This window comes from Bos mutus, chromosome X (genome assembly GCF_027580195.1).
Source record: "Bos mutus isolate GX-2022 chromosome X, NWIPB_WYAK_1.1, whole genome shotgun sequence".
NCBI lineage: Eukaryota > Metazoa > Chordata > Mammalia > Artiodactyla > Bovidae > Bos > Bos mutus.
Window position 1 is genome coordinate 29490376 of NC_091646.1, and position 9768 is coordinate 29500143.

Genomic DNA, 9768 nt, shown 5'->3' on the forward strand with positions numbered 1-9768 from the left:
CATGCATAACACATGGAACTCTACTCAATGTTATTTAATGACCTAGATGGGAAATGAATTTGAAAAATAATAGATACATGTATATGTATAACTGAATCACTTTGCTGTACACCTGAAGCTATCACAATATTGTTAATCAACTATACTCCAATATAAAATAAAAAGTTAAAATTATTTGGAATTTAGAAAGATGGTAATGATAACCCTGTATGTGAGACAGCAAAAGAGACACAGATGTATAGAACAGTCTTTTGGACTCTGTGGGAGAGGGCGAGGGTGGGATGATTTGGGAGAATGGCATTGAAACATGTAAATTATCATATGTGAAATGAATCACCAGTCCAGGTTCGATACATGATACAGGGCGCTTGGGGCTGGTGCACTGGGATGACCCAGAGGGATGGTACGGGGAGGGAGGTGGGAGGGGGGTTCAGGATGGGGAACATATGTACACCCATGGCGGATTCATGTCAATGTATGGCAAAACCAATACAATATTGTAAAGTTTAAAATAATAATAATAAATAAAAATCCTTTCATATTCATTTCCTGATTCCCTGGTGGCTCAGACATTAAAGCATCTGCCCACGATGTGGGAGACCCGGGTTCTATCCCTGGGTCTGAAAGATCCCTTGGAGAAGGAAAGGGCAACCCACTCCAGTACTCTTGCCTAGAAAATTCCATGGGCGGAGGAGCTTGGTGGGTTACAGTCCATGGGGTCTCAAAGAGTCAGACACGACTGAGTGACTTCACTTTCACTTTCACAGTCATAGAAAAAAGTCAAAGTTAGTAGAAGGAAAGAAATCATGAAGATCAGAGCAGAAATAAACAAATGGCACTACATCAAACTAACAAAATAAAGTCTGTCTTATTTGCCATGAAGTGATGGGACCAAATGCCATGATAGTAGTTTTTTGAATGTTGAGTTTTAAGCCAGCTTTTTCACTCCTCTTTCACCTTCATCAAGAGATTTTTTAGTTTCCCTTTACTTCCTCTTAAGTGGCAGTCTTTATTTTACTGAGCTCCAAAATCACTGCAGATGGTGACTGCAGCCATGAAATTAAAAGACGCTTGCTCCTTGGGAGAAAAGCTATGACCAACCTAGACAGCGTATTAAAAAGCCGAGACATTACTTTGCCGACAACGGTCCATATAGTCAAAGCTATGGTTGTTCTAGTAGTCATGTATGGATGTGAGATTATATGGATGGATTATAGAGAAAGCTGAGTGCCAAAGAATTGATGCTTTTGAACTGTGGTATTGGAGAAGACTCTTGAAAGTCCCTTGGACTGCAAGGAGATCAAACCAGTCCATCCTAAAGGAAATCAGTCTGGAATATTCACTGGAAGGATTGATGTGGAAGCTGAAGCTCCAATACTTTGGCCACCTGATGCAAAGAGCTGATTCATTGGAAAAGACCCTGATGCTGGGAAAGGTTGAAGGTGGGAGGAGAAGGGGACGACAGAGGACAAGATGGTTGAATGGCATCACCAACTCGATGGGCATGATTTTGAGCAAGCTCCAGGAGATGGTGAACGACAGGGAAGCCTGTTGTGCTGCCATCCATGGGGTCGCAAAGAGTTGGACACGACTGAGTGACTGAACAACAACCTCAAACTTAAAAGCTTTTGCAGATTGAGGGAAACTATCAGTAAAATGAAAAAGCCAACTATTTAATAGGAGAAGATATTTGCAAATGGTATATATCATAAGGGCTTGATATCTAAAACATATAAGGAGCTAACACAAGTCCACATCAAAAAAAATCTGATTAAAAAACTGGCAGAACCATGGAGAACAGTGTGGAGATTCCTTAAAAAACTGGAAATAGAACTGCCATATGACCCAGCAATTCCACTGCTGGGCATACACACCGAGGAAACCAGAATGGAAAGAGACACGTCTACCCCAATGTTCATGGCAGCACTGTTTATAATAGCCAGGACATGGAAGCAACCTAGATGTCCATCAGCAGATGAATGGATAAGAAAGCTGTGGTACATATACACAATGGAATATTACTCAGCCATTAAAAAGAATACATTTGAATCAGTTCTAATGAGGTGGATTAACCTGGAGCCTATTATACAGAGTGAAGTAAGCCAGGAAGAAAAACACCAATGCAGTATACTAAGGCATACATATGGAATTTAGAAAGATGGTAACGCTAACCCTGTATGCGAGACAGCAAATGAGACACAGATATATAGTACATTCTTTTGGACTCTGTGGGTGAGGGCAAGGGTGGGATGGTATGGGAGAAGGGCATTGAAACATGTAAATTATTATATGTGTAACAAATCGCCAGTCCAGGTTCGATGCATGATACAGGGTGCTTGGGGCTGGTGCACTGGAATGACCCAGAGGGATGGGATGGGAGGAAGATGGGAGGGGGGTTCAGGATGGGGAACACATGTACACCCATGGCAGATTCATGTCAATGTATGGCAAAACCAATACAATATTGTAAAGTAAAATAAATAAACAGAAAAAAATAAATAAATAAAAGAGGCTTGCTCCTTGGAAGAAAAGCTGTGACCAACCTAGACAGTATATTAAAAAGCAGAGACATTACTTTGCCAACAAAAGTCCATCTAGTCAAAACTATGATTTTTCCAGTAGTCATATATTGATGTGAGAGTTGGACTATAAAGAAAGCTGAGCACCGAAGAATATATGCTTCTGAACTGTGGTGTTGGAGAAGTCTCTTGAGAATCCCTTGGATTGCAAGGAGATCCAATCAGTCCATCCTAAAGGAAATCAGTCCTGAATATTCATTGGAAGGACTGATGCTGAGGCTGAAACTCCAATGCTTTGGCCACCTGATACGAAGAGCTGACTCATTTGCAAAGACCCTGATGCTGGGAAAGATTGAGGGCAGGAGGAGAAGGAGACGACAGAGGATGAGATGGTTGGATGGCATCACTGACTTGATGGGCATGTGTTTGAGTAAGCTCTGGGAGTTGGTGATGGACAGGGAGGCCTGGCATGCTGCAGTCCATGGGGTCGCAAACAGTTGGATATGACTGAGTGACTGAACTGAACTGAATATATATACACACACACACACACATAATGGAATATTACTCAGCCATAAAATGGAACAAAATTAGGTCATTTGTAGAGATGTGGATTGTTATAGCAGTGAAATAAATGAAAGAGATAAAAACTATCCTATATAATGAATATAGGTGGAATATAGAAAAATGATATAAATGATCTTATTTGCAAAGCAGAAATAAACACAGATGTAGAGAACAAATGAATGAATACCAGTGGGAAAGGGAAAGGGTGGGAGGAACTGGGAGATTGGGATTGGCACATATACACTATGTTTTAAACAACTTTATTGAGGCATAATTTAAATAACATAAAATTCACTTATTTTAAGTGTACAATTCAGTATTTTTGATGAATTTACTGAGTTGTACAAACATCATCATAATCTGGTTTTAGAATGTTATTCATCACCCCAGTAAAATTCCCAATAAATCCTTATCCAAACCTCAATCACTAATCCACTATTTGTCTCTGTAGGTTTGTCTTTTGGAACATTTCCTATAAGTAGAATCCTACAGTTAGACACATATACACTATGATACTACATATAAGATAGATAAATGTATAAAATAGCTAATGAGACCATACTGTACAGCACAGGAAACTCTACTCCATGCTCTGCAGGGACCTAAATGGGAAGGAAATTCAAAAAAAGAGGGGATATATGTATATGTATAGCTGATTCACTTTGCTGTGTAGTAGAAACTAACACAACATTGTAAAACAACTATACTCCAATAAAAATTAATTTAAAAATATAAAAAATGGGCAGAGCATCTGCACAGACATTTCTCAAAAAAAACATACAGATGGCCAACAGGCACATGAAAAGAAGCTCAACATCACTAATTATCAGGGAAATGCAAATTAAAAGCACAATGAGATACCTCTTCACACCTGTCAGAATTGGTATTATCAAAAAGATAAGAAATAATAAATGTTGGCGAGGATGTGGAGAAAAGGGAACCCTCATGCACTGTGTAGGGGATGTAAATTGGTGCAGGCACTGTGGAAAACAGTATGGTAATTCCTCCAAAAATCAAAAATAAAACTACATATGATAGATCAATTGTACTCTTGGGTATTTATATGAAGAAAATGAAAATTTCAATCAGAAAAGGTATGTACCATTATGTTCACTGCAGCATTATTTACAATAGCCAAGATGTGGAAGCAACATAAATGCCCATCAATAGATGAATGGATAAAGAAGATAAGGTAAAAAATCACATATACAATGCAATTTTTTTCAGCCATAAAAAAGAATGAAAATCTGGACATTTACAACAACATAGATGAGCCTAGAGGATATTATGCTAAGTGAAATAAGTCAGACAAAGACAAATACTGTATAATTTCACTTACATGTGGAATCTGAAAAACAAAACAAATGAACAAGCATAACAAAACAAAACAGTTATAGACACAGAGAATAAACAGATGGTTGTCAGAAGGGAGGGTGGTAGGGGTAGGGAAGAAATAGGTGAAGGAGATTAAGAAGCACAAACTTCCAGTTGCAAAACAAATGAGTCACAGGTATGAAATGTACAATGTGGGAAATATAGTCAACAACTGTGTAATATCTTTGTAATGTGACAGATGGTAACTAGACTAATTGTGATGATCATTTTGAAATGTATAGAAATATCAAATCAGTAAATTGTGTACCAGGAACTAACATAGTGTTTTAGGTCAATTATACTTCGAAAATAAACAAACTCATAGAAAAAGAGATCAGTTTTGTGGCTACCAGAGGCAGGGCTTGGGGGAGGGGGAGCTGGATGAAGGTAGTCAAAAAGTATAAACTTCCAGCTATAAACAAATAAGTACCAGGGATATAATGTACAACGTGATAAATATTACTAACACTGCTGTATGTTATATATGAAAGCTGTTAAGAGAATAAATCTTAAGAGTTCTCATCATATGAAAAGTGTTTTTCCTATTTCTGTAATTTTTTATCTATGAGATGATAGATGTTCACTAAACTTATTACAGTGATCATTTCATGATGTATCTAAGTCAAATCATTGTGCTGTACACCTGAAACTTACATACTGCTGTATGTCAAGAATATATAACTCAATATAATTGGAAGAAGAATAATAACAAAATAAAAATAAACTCCTGCATAGTCTGAGGATGATGAAGTGTCATCGAAAAAGATATAATTAACACAATTAATACAATTTGTATACCTGAGGCCCAGAAAGAAGAAAGGTCAACATTTTGAGTACTGATTTCTGATTTATCATGAAAATACAATCAGAGTATAGTTTTTTAATCCATCATATTTCCAGGAATACATCCCATCATAAGAAATATCAAACTTTCTGCAGTTAGAAATTGTTGACATTGTTCCAAGACGTAATCACATTTTTGCCTTGAAGAGGAAAGTTGGTGGATAACAGCCTTGACAGATGTGCTGAGGACACTGGCCTGTAGCTACCTGGGCAATGGTTTGACATTTAATTAGAGGATTAAAACACATCTTTCTCTTTTTCCTTCACTATGCGGAACATACTGGGGAGGGAAGGGAAGGGAAAGAGAAATTAGATACACAAATTATGTGGTTTTATCTATTAGAGTAATGTTTCATTTATCCCCCAGCATTGCTGGAGATGAGCTATTACTCAGATGTGAACTTTGCATATAATATAACCCCTTTTATTTTAATTTTTAATATAAATTTATTTATTTTAATTGGAGGCTAATTACTTTACGATATTGTACTGGTTTTGCTATACATTGACATGAATCCACCACAGGTGTACACGAGTTCCCCATCCTGAACCCCCCTCCCACCTCCCTCCCCGTACCATCCCTCTGGGTCATCCCAGTGCACCAGCCCCGAGCATCCTGTATCATACATTGAACCTGGACTGGCGATTTGTTCCACATATGATAATATACATGTTTCAATGCCGTTCTCCCAAATCATCCCACCCTTGCCCTCTCCCACAGAGTCCAAAAGACTGTTCTGTACATCTGTGTCTCTTTTGCTGTCTCACATACAGGGTTATCATTACCATCTTTCTAAATTCCATATATATGGATTAATATACTGCATTGGTGTTTTTCTTTCTGGCTTACTTCACTGTATAATAGGCTTATAACCCCTTTTAAAACCAAGAACACTTTAAAAATCATATTAATCATTTTTTATGAAATCCTGCAAGAAGGCTTACAAACTTGCCTTTTATTTAAAGAGAATGGTATTAAAAGTCCCACTTTCTGCAGTGATCAAGGTTCATCATTCTGAAATAAAATTTTTGCATTGGGCAGTACACAGGGCAGTAGTCAGGACCTATTTGTCCCATATTCTTGATGGTCCTAAACTAGTTTCTAAGCTTTTGCATCAGTTTTGTGTAAGTTTTCTGTAACTTTCCTCCTAACTAGAACATCAGTCACACCAACTCTCGTCCTGTTTGCCTCCTCAACATGGTCCTTTGCTTCTAAAGTGGCATAGATGGGAAAACAGAGAAACAAGCCTCATTCACTCATTCATTTACTCATTCATTAAGTACTTTGAAAGCCCAGTATGCACAAACTGGGGACCACAGAAGGGAATCAGACACTGATCCCATTCTTGAGGTGCTTCTGACACAGTGGTGAAAAATTGCTGTGTGCATGTATACAATGCAAAGTAGAACCCTTTGTAAGAGCAATACAGGTTATGTGTCAAGGGCATTCTGAGAAGAGATAAATCATGTAACGGCTGGGGAATTAGAGAACACTGCTTGGGAGTGGAGGCTTTTGAGCTAGGTCTTGAAAAATATTTGCCACCAAAATAAATGTAAGCAGTAGGTAATGGGGGGATTAAATGAAAAAGGAATGTTGGACTGAACTGTGGCAGCCCTTGAATGGCAAACTGAAGAATTAAGACTATTTTTGTAGCAGATAGAGAGACACTGAAGATTTTGACCAAGAGATGGCAATCAAAATGATTATTTCAACTGGCAATAAGATATGAACAATGGCCTTGGCATCAAAATTGAGAGTAGAGATATTAAGGAAGTGGAATTGACAGATGTCCATGAATTGTACAGAGAGAACAAGAGAGAACAAGGCAGAGAGAGTAACCAAAGACAGCATTTGATACTGAGTTTTCTTCTCTTGTTTGCAGATTTCAAGGTGTCACTTCTTTATTTTCGGTTCTGTCTTCATCTCTTACAGTTCGTAAGAGACAATACAGCAGTCCTCCCTTTCCAAGGTTTCACTGTCCATGGTTTCAACTCCCCATGCACAACCATAGTTCAAAAACATTAAATGCAAAATTCTAGAAATATGCAACTTAAAAGTTTATGTTGCGTGCCATTCTGAGTAGCATGATGAAATCACACCCTGTCCTGCTCCCTCCCACTTGAGACATGAATCATCCCTTTGTCCATTTATTTCTGCCCATTAGTCACATGGTACCCATCTCAGTTATCAGATCTACTGTCATGGTATCACAATACTTGTATTCAAGTAACCCTTATTTTACTTAATAATAGCCCCAAAATGCTTTCTTTAAATGAAAAGGTACAAGTTCTCAATTTAATAAAGAAATACTGAATTTTCAAAGTTCATTTATCTATAACAAAAAATAGAGATGTTATTAGGTAGCAGGTTGGCAGGAAGAGGTGTGAAAAAAAGGAGATGAATCAGCTTCAATTTGAATACATTGAATTTGAGAGTTTAAGGTGGACATGTGGGTGGCATTTTCTGCCCAGTAGGCAATAGGAGCTCCTTAGAGGTATTGTGGCTGCCTAAAAGATTTGTTAATGAGTACTGTAGAGATGATCATTGAAGCCCTGTGCTACTGTCAAGAGAAAGAGTATAAAAAGAGAAGAGTGCCAAGGAGAGAAAGTTGGGGGAAAAAATCTTTATTTAGGAGATGGGGAGAAGGAGCCAACAATGACTTCAGAGAGAGTATTGTTAACTTTTTAGAATTGTGTCCAGAGAATCTTAATCTATGAGTAAAATATCGGCGCTCAATTATATGAACATTGTGACTACTCCTTCAGCCATGACAAAATCTTTTTAAAATTTATTCCTGCAATAAACATTGGGGTGCCTACTGTATAGCTCAGGGAACTCTACTCAGTGCTCTTTGGTAACCTAAATGGGAAGGAAATCTTAAAAAAGAGGATTTATATGTGTAGAGAGAGTTGATTCACTTTGCTGTATAGCAGAAACTAACACAACATTGTAAAGCAAGTATGAAAAGTGAAAGTGTTAGTTGCTCAGTTGGGTTCAACTCTTTGTGACTTCAAGGACTGTAGCTTGCCAGGATCCTCTGTCCATATGATTCTCCAGGCAAGAATACTGGAGTGGGTAGCCATTCCCTTCTCCAGGGGATCTTCTCAACCTAGGGATTGAATTCGGATCTCTTGCATCTCAGGCAGATTCTTTACTGTCTGAGCCACCAGGGAAGCACAAAGCAACTATACTCCAATGAAAATTAATTTAAAAGCTTAAATTAAATTTCTTCTTGGACCTCATGCATATTTTCACATTCACATTATCAGGATAACCACCAGGCACTTTCTCTTTGGGGAAGGAAGAAAGTGTTGCTTTGAGTTTTCCTTGTCTGTTTGCCCAAAGGAAGCAAAGACAAGAGAGTTGTGGAGACACTGATGATGTCAGTGATGGCAATGGAGTTGGTGAAGGCAGTGACATTAGTGACAAGAACTCGGTAACAGCACAATGCTCAGTTATTCATGCATGCACACATTAATGCAACAAGCCTACACTGAGAAGCTGCTATGTGTCACTATTCCACTGACGGGGGTGGAGAAATGAAGAAAACAAACAAAGCTGCCATTTAAGTCAAGGTAGACAGCTCCAAGACATAAACATAATCAAGGGAGATAATTTCAAATAGTTCTAAGTGCCATGCAGGGTACAAAAATGACATCACTGAAAGTGACTGGATGGTCATAGAAGTTTCCTCAGCAGAGGGGACATTTGACACGAGATCTGAGTGACAAGATAGCACAAGTTAGGCACAAGATGAGTGGGGAAGGCACTCCAGTCGGAGGGTATAGCAAATTCAGAAGAAAAAGTAAGCTTGGTATATTTGAGGGACAGCAAGGCCAGTGAGGTTGAGGTGTGATGAGAATGGCAGGATATGAGGTTGCAAAGGCCCGATGATGAAGGACCTTTTGGGCCAGGGGAATTCATATAGCGTCTATTTTAAGTTATAGGGATCCGTTTGAAAAGTTTTAAGCAGAGAATGATGTAAGCATGATGTAATTCAAGTTTTGTTTTTAACTAAGTTGTACTAAGACTTTGCTGGAGGAGAACATGGCAACCCACTCCAGTATTCTTGCCTGGAGAATCCCCATGGACAGAGGAGCTTGGTGTGTTACAGTCCATGAGGTCTCAAAGAGTCGGCATGACTGAGCAACTAAGCACAGCACTAAGACTTTGTTTTCAGATGGCAATAGGCCACATAAGGAAATAGCCAAGAAGATCATCGGAAATCAGAAGAAGAGGAAAGACTGAAGAGAACCCTAACTGGGGTTAGAGTTCTACTTAAGGTTCAGCATTCTTTTGGAAGCACTTGACCCAAAAGAAGTACATGAAGGACCAAAGGATCACATGTCTATGAAGATTCTCAAGATAAGTCCCTGAGAAGTCTCTGTCCTTGGAACATCATGTGATTGTTAAGTTGACAGGACGAAGGCACCAGCATGACTTCTGTATGACCCTGGCCCCCCA